The sequence below is a fragment of the Callorhinus ursinus genome, unplaced genomic scaffold (genome assembly GCF_003265705.2).
Source record: "Callorhinus ursinus isolate GAN/ISIS: 27379988/994484 unplaced genomic scaffold, GSC_fseal_2.0 scaffold5, whole genome shotgun sequence".
NCBI lineage: Eukaryota > Metazoa > Chordata > Mammalia > Carnivora > Otariidae > Callorhinus > Callorhinus ursinus.
This window is the reverse complement of record NW_027397067.1, coordinates 22908246-22923725: the sequence shown is the minus strand read 5'-3', so window position 1 is coordinate 22923725 and position 15480 is coordinate 22908246.

The window sequence follows — 15480 nt, the reverse complement described above, 5'->3', positions numbered from 1 at the left end:
TCACCTGCTAATCAGATGAAAAGAGAAATGTAAATAATAGGGAACCATTTAGGCCCAGAGGCCACAAAAACATACCACTGCATATTTTCCTAAGAGCTAATGAGGAAAAACTGTATCTTAGACCTCACACCCTCTCATCTTCCAAAGCCATACGAAGAAGAGTTTTACATGTGATTTCTAGATTTCCAGTAACATTAATATATGTTTTATTTAGATAAACCCTTTTTTCAGAGTTTTAATAAAACATTTAAATACTCTAAGTTCTTTATAATAAGATTCTACTTTATCTGTCCCAGTATTTCTGGCTTTTAGATAATGGAGGTACAGGTGTCTAAAATCGTACCTGGTATATCATAGGCATCGAGAAAAACTAGTCAATAAGTGTCAGATGGGTTGTGATAATAGCTGAATTAAAGCAGCAGATTAAAGGAAGTTTCTGGTACGTAAGAAGTGCTACAAAAATAAAGCTAATGTTCTGGAGCTGATCTGACAGGACCCAGACTAAGTCTGATTAAGTCACACGTTATGTAGAACAATGGAACTGATGCAAGAAATACCAAACACAGAACCTGATACCCAAATGACACGTAGAAGTCTCCCAGCATTCACTGGCTACCACTGGACAGAGGAATCAGTGTTCTGAGTGGGGCCAAAGCAAAGCATCCGCAGTTAACACTCTTGACTTCAAAAGCACCTTCCAGAGAGTAGAAAATGTCATTTTCCATTCCTTTGTACATGTGCCTTGAAAGATGGAACTGAGATATAATTGACATCATTAGAACTTCCTATAAAATGCAATATTTAGGGGTGCCTGGGTGGCTCAGTCGGTTAAGCATCTGCCTTCGGCTCAGGTCATGATCCCAGAGTCCTGGGATCGAGCCCCACATCAGGCTCCCTAAGCAGGGATCCTGCTTCTCCCTCTGCCTGCCACTCCCCCTGCTTGTGCTCTTTCTTTCTGTCAAATAAAAATAAAAATCCTTTAAAAAATGCAATATTTAACCTTTGTCTTAATTGAATGAAGGTTTTAGAATATAGCTCCCAAACACTACTGTATATATTCAGAAGTTTACATATATAAATGTATATTGGATGGTAAATTTATCGTTCACTAATACCTCTATTTGCCAATAACCAGGGATGCTGATGAAACTTTTATTTTATTAAGATGAATGAGAATAGATATTTTTTCTGTTTTAAACATTTATCAAGAGTTTACTACATACCACACAAGGACCCTACGTAAACAATCTTGATGATTAGAACATAAAGACATTACTATTGGAGGATATAAATAATATGTAAAATAGCTACAAAGTGGAATATATCCATGCAATATAATCCTTGACATTCTATAGCCTCCAGCTGAAAATAGCATGACAATCATATATAATTAGAAGCAGACAAAAATGTATTATATCTAAAGACTGTAGAAAAAGGAATAATTGTAGGGCTGAATTCCTGGTACGTCAAATGTACAGTCACATGGGACCTACACTTAGAAGGACCCGGAGATTGGTTTAATGCTCTACTGTCACTGTCTTAAAATTCTGAATAATGTTTGAATATAGGGCTTTGCATTTTCGTTTTGCACTGGATCCCCATATATTATAGGGCGTGTCCTGTTCTCAGTTCTAATTCTAATATATATAATTATATATATATAAAATTTTACATAAAAATTTTTATATAGGAAATATATATATTTCCCACACAAATACATCTTCTAAATGGAGGTACTCTTTCCACCACAAAACTGATCTAACTTAACCTCTAGACTTTTGGTTTTACTTTCTTACTTGTGAGGATAGGTTGTCACTAATCCATCCACAATCTCTTTCTTATTCTCCTTTATGAGAGGTTTATATAAGATGTATTTGATGATTATGGACAAGGCTGGTCCTAAGCAGTTCCTTTTTAGTTTTACCTCAGTTCACAGATATTTTCATCTTCATCCACTGATTTTTTTTTTTAAAGCAAAATATAGCAACAACAAGAAGCCTTGCCTTTTCTAGGGAAACTGCAGGTGTTGGGGCAAGAGATTTATCTATTCTTTCATCCAATCATCTGTCCATCCACCTATTTACTTATTTTTGTAACACACATTTATAAATAAGCACCTGTTATGGAAGAACCTGGGGTTCAAGGATAAGATAAGATGGGGTCCCTGGACCTGGAATGATTCACTGCATAATACACGGAGCCTGGCATATGATACTAGCATGATAGTGCAATGTAATCAAGTATTACAGAATGTTAATTAATTGAATGTTAAAAGGATTTTTTTCCCCTTGAAAAGTCCTTACTAGTTACCCCAGCATTATTCATTTACCATGGCTGATTTTCTCTACAGGGTTCCAAGAGCAGTGACTGACGAAGTCCAAATAGAGCACTGGGATACAGGGAGAGTGAGGGAAAGGACATTCCTTCCAGAGTGGGGAGCATACCAAGATTTACGGAGATGTAACTTCTCTGCTGAATCTTACCAGGTGGGTGATAATACACTTTGTCTGGGGTGGGGAGGCAGGGATGGAGTTCAGATAGAAGGAGCAGCATTTGCCAGGCTTGGAACACAGTAGGACTTTGCTTTGCTCTGTATCAGTCATTCTGGAGTGGCCCCGACTTTGGCACAGAATTCTCCTCTGCACAAGGGGAAATGCCTGGAGTGAAAGGTAAACTCCTGAATGGTTTCATTAGCAGAGACTCAAACCAGCTGAGCTGATTTATTAAACAAGCAATACAACAGTAAGTATCTCTCACTACAAGTGTGGTTTATAGGTAGAACCACCATTTGATCTGAAACACCATTTGATCCATCCACATTGTTGCAAACGCAAGATTTCATTCTTTTTATGGCTAATATTCCATTGTATATATGAATACCACATCTTCTTTATCTGTTCATCAGTCAATGGACATTGGGACTCTTTCTATAATTTGGCTATTGTTGATAATGCTGTTATAAACACCAGGGTGCATGTATCCCTTCGAATCAGTATTTTTGTATCCTTTGGGTAAATACCTAGTAGTGCAATTGCTGGGTAGGTCTATTTTTAACTTTTTGAGGAGCCTCCATACTATTTTCCAGAGTGACTGTACTAGTTTGCATTCCCACCAACAGTGTAAGAGGGTTCCCCTTTCTCTGAATCTTCACCAACACCTGTTGTTTCTTGTATTGTTGATTTTAGCCATTCTGACTGGTGTGAGGTGGTATCTCACTGTAGTTTTGATTTGCATTTCCCTGATGATGAATGACATTGAGCATCTTTTCATGTGTCTGTTGGCCATCTGAATGCCTTCTTTGGAAAAATGTCCATTCATGTCTTCTGCCCATTTTTTAACTAAATTATTTGTTTTTGGGGTGTTGAGTTTTATAAGTTCTTGATATATTTTGGATACTAATCCTTTATAAGATATATCATTTGCAAATATCTCTTCCCATTCTGTAGGTTGCCTTTTAGTTTTGTTGATTGTTTCCTTTACTGTGCAAAAGCTTTTTATCTTGATGAGGTCCCAATAGTTTATTTTTACTTTTGTTTTCCTTGCCTCAGGAGACATATCTAGTAAGAAATTGCTATGGCCAATGTCATAGATTTCTGCTTGTGTTCTTTAGGATTTTGATGGTTTCCTGTCTCACATTTAGATCTTTCATCCATTTTGAATTTATTTTTGTGTATGCTGTAAGAAAGTGGTCCAGTTTCACTCTTTTTCATGTAGCTATCCAGTTTTCCCAACACCATTTGTTGAAGAGACTGTCTTTTTTCCATTGGATATTCTTTCCTGCCTTGTCGAAGATTAGTTGACCATATAGCTGTGGGTCCATATCTGGGTTTTCTATCCTGTTCCATTGATCTATGCGTCTGTTTTTGTGCAAGTGCCACACCATCTTGATCACTACAGCCTTGTAATATAACTTGAAGTCCAGAATTGTGATGCCTCCAGCTTTGCTTTTCTTTTTCAAGATTGCTTTGGCTATTTGGGGTCTTTTGTGGTTCTACACATGTTTTAGGATTGTTTGTTCTGGCTCTATGAAAAATGCTGGTGGTATTTTGATAGGGATTACATTAAATATGTAGATTGTTTTGGGTAGTATAGACATTTTAACAATATTTGTTTTTCCAATCCACGAGCATGAATATTTTTCCATTTCTTTGTGTCATCTTCAATTTCTTTCATCAATGTTTTATAGTTTTCAGAGTATAAATCTTTCACCTCTTTGGTTAGGTTTATTCCTAGGCATCCTGTGGTTTTTGGTGGAATTTTAAATGGGATTGATTCCTTGACTTCTCTCTCTGCTGCTTCATTATCGGTGTATAGAGATGCAACAGATTTCTGTACATTGATTTTGTATCCTGATTCGTGTATCAGTTCTAGCAATTTTTTTGGTGGAGTCTTTTGGGTTTTCTACATAGACTATCATGTCATCTGCAAATAGTGAAAGTTTGACTTCTTACTTGCTGATTTGGATGCTTTTTATTTCTTTGTGTTGTCCCATTGCTGAGGCTGGGACTTCCGGTACTATGTTAAATAATGGTGGTGAAAGTGGACATCCCTTTCTTGTTCCTGACTACAGAGGAAAAGCTCTGTTTTTCCCTGATGAGGATGATATTAGTGATCTGTTCCTCCTCCAAACCACGTCTCTGCTTTTCCTATCTTCCTCGAAATGGACTTCACTCTCCTTCTAGTTCTGTAGTTTGTTCTATCAGTCCCCATGTCAATTTCTTGGGTATTCACAATGATTTCATAGTTATCTAGCTGTGTTCAAAAGGGGAGGCAAGGCTAGGGTCCTCCTACTACACAGCCATCTTAGCTCCCCCCTCATGTTCTTTTTCCACTGAAACCTGGGTCCTATACTTCGTTCCTATGGCTAGTCTCTTTTGAGCCTCAAGATGACCTTAATGTGCATCATAGATCCTTTTACTTATGTGTTCCTAAACAACCTCAAATACAACATTGCTTTATATAGTGTAGTTTTATTGAAGGCTTGTAGGTAACTGAGGCAGTTACCCTACAGTATGGCCAAAAACTACAATGGGGGTGTTAATGGTAACTTTCTTCTTTAAAATGCTTTATGGAACCCAGTGCTGATCATTTCCCGTGGCTGTCTTTCACTCCAGGGCCCTTGTCTGCCACTTGTCTGTCTCTCTCCTCCAGTCTCTTTCCATATTCATCTCACCTCCTCTCCTCTGGGGAGCACTGCCGATTTCAAGTCTCTACTTGATTATGCCCAGAAAAGCAGATCGGTACACTGACTATGCACATGTGAACACATATGAGTAGATCAAGAAAATCTCCCCCTCCTCCCAATTCTACATAGGTTCCCATCCTTGCCAATAACTTGCCAAGATCTGATATTTCCCTCTCCTTCACACCTGCTCCAGTAGTTCTCCATATATAAAATGGAGAAGTACAGGAACTTACTTTCCTTACTAGGAAAGTATATATAACTCATACTCCCCCCACAGAGAGTAGAAGAGGCACTAATCAGTCTAGGCTTAAGCAGTACCTTGGTGGCCCCCCTCTGGCTGAATAACACTGACGTGCTGTCACTAAAAGGAAGTAGAATCGAGATTAGCCTGTTACTCAGCAGTTTGACGATTCTACTTGTCTGCCAATCAGTAACAATGGAAGGCCTTCATGAAAATAATATTTGAGCACTTCAAAATCAGGCAGGTAGAAACAAACCTATATTCTGAACAAATAATTATAAATACAAATTTAAAAATAACTGGTCAGGAAGAGGAAGACAGAAAAATCTATTATGATTCAGAAGAACCAGAGGTGCAAAGTTGATTAAAACTTGGTAATTAAGAATTAAAAAATAACAAAGTACATTGTATCAAGTGCTATTTTTAACACTATGGCTAGGATAATGAAGTAGTTCCATACCTTATATCTAATGATCTGATGCTTTTTTAGAGTTGTAATATTATGGGTTCTTTTTCTTTTCTGTTACTGAGATTAATATAGCACGGCTCTATACATTGTATAGCTTGAGATACAGTTTTGCACACAATAGTCTGACAGTTTCTATTTCTAATTTGCTTTCATATGCAGCAGAAATTGTCTGATTTAAAATAGTGCTATAAGGCACAGGTTCTTATATAACTATCTCTATCACTGTGGTTATCACATTATAGTATAATTACCTGTTAGGGTAGTTGTTTTTCATAAGGCTATTAAGTCCCTCAGAGTTGGAACTGGTTTGAATTCACCTCTGTGTCCCTGATGCTAAACACAGTTTCTAGAACATAGGTGATGTCCAATAAAATGTTTGTTAAATGAATCAGTGGATAAATGACCAATGGTTAAAAGAAATCAAGATGAGTCTAACGAAAATGTAGTGGAGTAGCCCAATAAAAGCCAGACAGTGTTCAGAAAGAAACTATTCTGGTAACCACTTCAGGGAACGGGTTTGCACTTGTTTTAGACTAATTATTAGGTTAGCCTATTCCAACCTACTTATAGTTTCATTACTTTAGGTGAAAGAAATTTATCTAGCTCTTCTTATTATTGCTAAATCTAGATAAATGCAGAATGCCTATATCATAAATTGATAGAAGAATCCCCAGAGACATCGTTACATGTACTATTTTGATCTCTTAAAAATAAGAATATTGTTTTCCTCCATTCTCTATTTTCTCCAGTGGTAATTAACAGGCCACCAAAGAAGCAGTAAAAAGTATTGCTTACCTCTTCCAGGGCCAGAGAAGCTTAGATCTTGAACTATAAAATTTTGGTCAGGTCCTGAGTGCAAAGAGATTTCTGGAATATAGTTAAAAGTGAGTTTATGAACACATGGATTACTTTTCTAGATGCTCATCTCTTCACATGTACATATCTACAATCTGAATTTGATATTTTACCCTGGTCTTCTTGCACTCACCCATTCCAAACTGCTCAGATTAAAATGTTAATAGGTATGAGGACGGCAAAGAGTAGATGTTTTAACCAATGAAGATATTTTAACCATATTTTAAAATAATGTATCTTTTAACATAGAATGTTGGTATGCTGTGCTCAGCCTCCAGGAACTGGGTTGAAAATGACCAGTGTGGGGAGTCACTGAGGCAGGTGTGTGAAGACTGAACACTTATATCAGATGCAGGGTTCCGAAAGAAAAGAGGAACTCTAGCAGGGTGGTGTCTCTGACCTCCCTGCATGAGAGATGGTGTGTCAGCTCCACCCAGGACAGTGGGACTGGTCAACAACTAGCCCCATAGCACAACATCAGTCAAAGGCACTTTAAGAAATACCCATCTTTTTTCAGGTATAAAGCAAAGCAGTTCAGAAATTATTTCTCTCTCCATACTATCTGGTTAAGATTATCAAACGTCCTCTCATTTACTGAGGAAGGAAAATGTATGTTGGGATGGTTGGGAACACTGACCGTGCAGATGGACTTTCTAGGTTTACACTGTGGCTCATTCTGATGTCAGCCGGGGGCAAGTTATTGAACCTCTCTGTGCCTCAGTTTTCCCATTTATAAAATGGAATATCTTGATGATAGTGTTTGGATGGGATATAAATGAGATAATATTTGCATAGCACTTAACATCATGCCTGGCACAAATATTCAACAAATGTATATATGTGTGAATGATAGATGGATAAATGGATATATAGATATCTAGTTAAAATCTGATATAAAGGCTCTCAAACTACCAATATGAAATAAAATCCCTTCAGTGTGCAGTTGCCATATTTGATGTTACATGAGCTATTTCTCCATGTAAAATAGTGAAGCTAGGAAGCATCTCCAATGGAATATAAGAAAGTCTGTACTTAAGTTCTGGGTCCCCCATTTACTAATTTTGTAAGAATTTGAACAAGTCATTTAACTCTTCTGAATTTCATTTTCTTTATCAATTAAATGCAGATGATAATGCCTATCTCACAAGGTTGGGAAGTTTAACAAAATGAAATTATAAATTGGTAAGTGCTAAGCACATGTGAAGGTTATTATAAATATTTATTTGATGAATGTGCTTTACATTGAATGCAAGAGTTAGATAAAAATATCATACACATCCTTTAGCTTTCAAATTAATTTGTTGCAGCTTACCAGACACACCATGACAAGATTTACAGAGAACAATATATTGACCTGGCACCAAGAGGCAGTTTCTGACTTCTCATTCATAAACCTTCAGAGAGCTTACTAGAGTTTTTCTGATATCTAAATATATTAATTCATCCTACAAATATTTATTGACTACCTACTATGTTCCAGGCATGGTTTTAAAGAGCCTGAGACACAGTCATGGATATATTTCTCTTGGAACTCACATTCTATCTGGGGGAGAGAGGCAACACACTATAAACGTAAGAAAATAGTCAATTACATTGTCTTTAGAAGGTATAAATATTTGTGGAAAAAAGAAAAAATAAACACTGTGAGGGGGATAAGAAGATGGACTAAGGTTATAATTTTAGCTAAGTGGTCATGGCAGGCCTCATTGAAAATTTGAGAAATGAACAAACCTTGAGGCAAGAGAGGGAGTCAAATGAGGAAATATCTGGGACAAGAGTGTCCTACTCAGAGGCAAAAGATAGAGCAAAGGCCCTGTGGCACGGGGATTCCAGGGCGATCCAAGAAAAGTCAAGAAGTTTAGAAAGAAGAGAGTGAGAGAGAGAGAGAAAGAGAGTGAGTGAGAGAGAGAGAAGAAAGATTATAGACACATGGAGAACTAGATCACCAAGTACCTGGTGTATCATTGCAAGGACTTTGACTTTTCTCCTAGTGAAGTGAGGTCCATTGGAGGGTTTAGAGCACTGGGATGACCTGATCTGACATACTTTTGAAAAAGATCACTCTGAATGCTGTGTTGAGAACAGTTTATAAGTGGATAAAGGGCAGAAGCAGGGAGACTAGTTAGGAGCTATTGCAATCATCCAGGTAAGAGACCACAACAGCTTGGACCAGGCTGGTGGGAGTGGAAGTGGCTAGCAAGGCTGAGATTCCACACTTCTAAAGCCAGTGCCTCTAGTGTGCTGGCTTGCCTCTCTTCTTTTCTAACCAAACACATTTCTCCAGCAATTCTCCCCTTACTTTTCAAGTCAAGTGCACCCTCTCTACTGGATCATTCCCATTAGCATACGAACACATTTTTATTCTTCCAACTTAAGAAACAAAGCAAAAAACAGAACTTCCCTTATGTAAAGAAAAAGGAACCCTTAAGCACTTTTGGTGGGAAAGCAAATTGGTACAGCCACTGTGGAAAACATTATGAACTTTCCTCAAAACATTAAAAATGGAAATACCACATGATCCACAAATTCCACTACTGGGTATTTACTCAAGGAAAACAAAAACACTAATTCAAAAAGATATATGCATCCCTATATTTATTGCCACATTATTTACAATAGCCAGGATATGGAAGCAACCTAAGTGTCTATCAGTAGATGAATGGATAAAGAAGTGGTAAAAATAAATTTATATTTATATATTTATATAGTATATACTTATATTTATAAGTATATATATATATATGAAATGGAATTTTACTTAGCCATAAAAAGGAATGGGGTCTTGTCATTTGCAACAACATGGGTGGATCTAGGGAGCATTATGCTAAGTGAAGTGAGTAGACAGAGATAGATAAATACCATATGATTTCACTTATATGTGGGATCTAAAAAAAAACAAACAAAAGCAGAACAGACCCATAAATAGAACAAACTAATGGTGGCCAGAGAGGAGCAAGGGGATGGGCAAAATGACTGAAGGAGAATGGGAGATATAGATTCCCATTGTGGAATGAATGTCATGGGGATGAAAGATACAGCATAAGGAATAGAGTCAATGGTATTATATAATGTTGTACGGTAGCAGATGGTAACTACACCTGTGGAGAGCATAGCATAAGGTATAGACTTGTCAAATCACTATGTTGTACACCTGAAACTAATGTAATATTGTGTCAACTATGCTCAAATAAAAAATTAATATTCATTTTAAAAACTTCCCTTGGCCTCTCTTGTCACCCAGCTACTAATGCATTTCTTTGCTTCTCTCTTTTCCAACTGATCTCTCATAAACTTACACCAAAAAATTTCTTGTTCCCATCATGCCATCAAATTTGCTCTTGCCATGGTCACCATTGCTGGATCCAATGATTAATTTTCAGTCTTTATCTAACTACTTAAGTTCTGGGTCCCCCATTTACTAATTTTGTAAGAATTTGAGCAAGTCATTTAACTCTTCTGAATTTCATTTTCTTTATCAATTAAATGCAGATGATAATGCCTATCTCACAAGATTGGGAAGCTTAACAAAATGAAATTATAAATCAGTAAGTGCTAAACACATGTGAAGGTTATTATATTTATTTGATGAATGTGCTTTGCATTGGTCACTCATCTTGATTATCATTTCTTGCTGAGCCATGCTATTGTTATCTCAGTTAAGCCCTCTTACTTCCTCTCCTAGAATATCTCCCTGCTTGGTTCCAGGTTAGAGTTCACCAAAACAGGTAGACAGTGGTTACTCCCTTCAGAAAGTTGTTGCTCTGAGATGTGGTGATAGATCAGTGTAGCTTGCTTTTGCTCCCCTCTACAACATATCTGCTTGCCTTCCTGACTGTTGGCCCTGTTGTCCAATACAGACCCCAGACTCACCACCAGGTATTGGTTATGGACCCTACACAGGGTCAGTAGCTTCTCATAGACTTCCCCAGAACCTCTTCTTTCTTGATCACATTTTGGCTGCCAGGCACATGTCAGGTTTATGGTCATGAATTAAAAGGAGAATCTGTCCCCATAATAACAAAATTAAATTGTGAACATCTTTCATTAAATGACCAGCCACCATCCACTTTCTCTGAGATGCTAGGGAACAGTAGGGTGACTGGGCTCTTGTGAAAGCTTTGCATAAATTATGATTATCTATTTTAGGAAAAGTACCCAATACCCCTGTCTCAGATTTCTAAATGTTTGAACTAGTCCAGATCTTGTGACTACTCCAGTGTTGTGATCTGAAACTGCCATGTCTTTGGAGGTGGGGAGCTCACAGAAAATGACCCCTGCCTTGGGTTGGCTCCCAGCTTGGGAGATTATCATGTGTGACTATGGGGGGCATTCTAACCCCCAACTTTCTCCTGGGGATGCAAGCTGCTCTAGGAGGAATCACTGCATCGTTATGTCCTTAGACCAAAGGATTTTTATTTTTTATTTATTTTTTTATTTTATTTTTAAAGATTTTATTACTTGAGAGAGAGAGAGAGCACAAGCAGAGGGAACTGCAGGCAGAGGGAGAAACAGGCTGCCCACTGAGCAAGGAGCCTGATGCGGGACTTGATCCCAGGACCCTGGGATCATGACCTGAGCTGAAGGCGGACGCCCAAGCAACTGAGCCACCCACACGTCCCTAGACCAAAGGATTTTTAGAACCTCTTTCAGAGAGTGGGGTTGATTTAGGGGAGGAGATTATCAGCACTGGAGGGGGCCTCCCAGGGAGATCAAATGTTGTATCGGCCCTTGAGCCACTGAGGGGGCTCCCTATAAACCAAGTTTCTAAATACCAGCAATCCAGAGTGGGAAATCTGGCCTCTGTTCCTGACTATCTCCTGAAACACCACACCTGCTATCTGCCTCCCCTAATTTGCAGTAATGAGTTGTCCAAAAAAGCACTTTGGAAGTATCCAAGAGAACACTGCCTCAACCATAAATTGAGGGAGTCTGAAAACAAAAGGTTTAAAATTCCATTAAGAATCCCCTGAGTCACCCATCTTCCTCCTTTTTTTAAAATTTTTTAAAGATTTTATTTATTTATTTGACAGAGAGAGACACAGCGAGAGAGGGAACACAAGCAGAGGGAGTGAGAGAGGGAGAAGCAGGCTTCCCGTGGAGCAGAGAGCCCGATGCAGGGCTCGATCCCAGGACCCTGGGATCATGACCTGAGCCGAAGGCAGACGCTTAATGACTGAGCCACCCAGGTGCCCCTCTTCCTCCTTTCTTTTAGTCTGCACTATGCAACTTTAGCTCAGTGGGTTTTCTAAATTGTTAATTTTAGCTGTTTCTAGATAGATAGCCATATTCTAGGTGAATCATCAGGAAAATTGAGGATAAGAGCATATAGCACACTGCACCATTGTGAACCACATAATCAGCTCTTTACAGAAATTCAGGCAGGGTATCTCTATTATATGGGTGTTTCTGGATAATACCGAATATGTATGTGTATACACACACACAGTGTATGTGCAGTAGTGAGTGATGATGAAAAACATTAACTTTTCTTTGTTCATACTTAGCTTTTCTGTGTCTCTATATTTTCTCAGCCAAATGCAGTCAAAGAACACCTATATTTGTTCAGATAAGGATTTATTACACAATTCTGATGTTATTTTCTCTTCTTGATTCGACTCATTGCCATCTCGGGTGCAAAGGAGGAGGATCTTTGTATTGTCAGAGTGTAAATTTGACTAATAGCAGACAAGAAAGGGTTAGTTGTTTGATGTATCCCAGGATTACAATGTGATTAAATATTGCCTTATTTCTACATGGTTTGGAGTATCATCTTGCCCTTATTCAAGAGATTTTATCGTTTTAGATTAAGAAATCTATTTTGTAACCTATTATTAAGCCAAACATTTCCCCCACATTATGATTACAAAGGGTCATATTTTCTTGTCCTTCTCACCCCCTTCTGCCTTTAATGCAATTGGAACAATAGAACTGCATTTTTATCTTCCAGAGAATTCAGAACCAGACTTCTACCATGCAAAATGACATTCAACTGGAGATAGAGGAAACTGGAAAGATGAGTAGAATGCACAAAAGATCTCTAGGTATCATCATCCAAAGGAATGTTTTGATTGGTCACTCATCCTTCTCAGAAAGCCAAATAATCCTCCAGGTAGATGTAAGATAGGTTCTTAAAATCAGATAGGAATTAGAGACCAGATATCCTATTTTATGTCTTTGTACCCCCCATAATGTCTTAACAGTGGATTTTGGAGAAATGTAAATAAATGAGTGGTCAGAAAAACTAATGGAGTTAAACTATAAAAGTGAGATGTGGAGACAGAGGAAAAAGCAAATGTGAAGAAGGGAATAATCTCTTTCATTAGTGAGAGCAGGACTTCTCTACCTCAGCACTATTGACAGTTTGGGCAGGAAATTTTTGGGGGGTGGAGGAGGGATGTGCTATGCTGTACATTGTAGGATGTTTGGTAGTGTCCCTGGCCTCTATCCACCAGATGCCACTAGTGACAACCAAATACATCTCCAAACATTGCCAAATGTCCCTAAGTAGCAGATTTCAGGGGGACATTGGGGGGGCAGGGAGTAGGGCAAAATCACCCCAGGTTTAGAACTACTGATCCAGAGAATCAATTTCCTTTAACCATAGGAACTGGGAATAATTAGAGTTCTTTTAATATATATGAGGCAGTATATACATATAGAGTCATATTGCAGATAACATTAATATTAATAAATTTTAGCTCTAAAAATTATTTTACATATGTCAAATTACAGAACCCGGATTTTATGAAAGTATATCATTATCAACTTCAATATGCTTCTTATAACTATTCTTCTAATTAAAGTCAGATATATAAGAAACACCATAGCAAATTTGGGATAGACGTCCAATAGATCACTATGCAGACATTTGTATTTAGTATTGTATTTAAACCATTCTCACTCTCCCTAGTGGCAATATGATTAGAATAGAAGGTGAACTCAGTGAGAGAAGGGAACATGTCTTTCTTTTACATGAGTGCAAACTCAGTTGATAGAATGGTGTCAAGCATAAGAGAGGCACTCAACAAATGCTAACTGGGTGAGTAGATGGATGGATGGATGGATGGACGGATGGAGGAAGGAAGGAAGGAAGGGAGGAAGGAAGGAATACACTTCTCTTTCCCAAATTTATTGCTGAGGATTCTCTTATGTGTTGACTGAACCCAGATATTAAGATTGAATCTGATCTGTATTATTGAAGATTATTATAAGGTACAATATGAACTTTTTGCAGGATTTTAGTTTTCCATCTATGTATGAAATTCACAACATTTCAAGTTCCTTCTGCAGTTGTATATTCAATAATTACTTTAAGCGATCTTTTTATAAGTGAAGAAGCAAAGGCATTTGGGTAATCTCTCCTCCTTCCAATGGTGGTCTGCCTGGTCAGTCACCAGGATGCTAAAAAACATGAGCAAGTTTATTTATTAAAAAATACGATCACAATTTACAAACTACTCTCCTGCAAGAATTGAAATCCAAAGAAATGAAATGAGCTTAGAAATATACATGTTATACTGTGCAACATTCTTCCTGATAAATTATTAAGTTGTGATATATGAAATCATTTTGTAGTTCAAAAATTGCCAAATACGGCAACTTCATATGATTCAACTTAACAGATACTAAAATCACATGTACAGGGAGAGATAAAAAATATCTACCTTTGGAGGATAGACCAGATAACAGCAAATGTCAGCACAGAAAGGAGCCAGGACCAAATGTTTTTAGGTGGTTTTCTCAGCGTTACCTATGAACTCACCTACAGGAAATATCATGACTGCATCTAAAGATGGCCCAGATGTCTTGATATAAAATTCACATTGGGACTTCTGGGGAAGATGATGGAGTTGGAAGACCCTAAGCTCACCTCATCCCCCAGATACAACGAGATAACCCACATCAGTGTAAAGAATCTAAAAAATGACCCAAAGACTGGTAAAAAAGACTCTCCACAGCTAAATGTAGAAATGAGGCTGGACCAAAGAGGGTAAAAAGGGTGGAGATGCAGTCAGATGCAGTCAGAAGCTAAATGGACCCATGGGACTGTCTGCAAGAGGGAGGGATGCTGCAGGTGCAGAGAGGGGAAAGCAACAGACTCTCACACCAAGATAAATTCCCACAATATTTGGCTTTAAAAACCAGAAGGGTTGAATTTCATTAGTTCTTACAGTAAGTAGGGCTTAACACCTGGAACTTAAAAAAATCAACATACTCCTGGGGGAGCCAGGAGGACAAGAGGAAACTGAGTCCCTGACCTTAAAGAGATAGTCCCACAGAGATAGAGAATAGAAGCAGCAGTTTGAAAAATGCCTGGGGTATATGGGAGGGAGATTTGTTTACCAATGCCAGAACATATGGTGGAGGGGCAGGGGTCTTAGGGAGACTTTTCTAGGAACAAAGGAGTTGGTGGGCCCCATTTCCCTCCCCTGCCCCCAGCATAAACACATAGACATCTGTGGGCACCAGTCCAGTGCCAACATTTGCTACCTAACTTGCTAACAGTGTAGCCTGTCCCTCATCCTTGTATTCTCCTGTGGGTATTTACCCAAAGAATATGAGAACACTAATTCAAAGATCTATGCCCCCCTATGTTTAATGAAGCATTATTTATAATAGCCAAATTAGTGAAGCAGCCCAAATGTCCATCAATAGATGAATGGATAATGAAGATGTGGTATACACGCACACTCACACACATGCACACACACACTGGAATATTACTCAGCC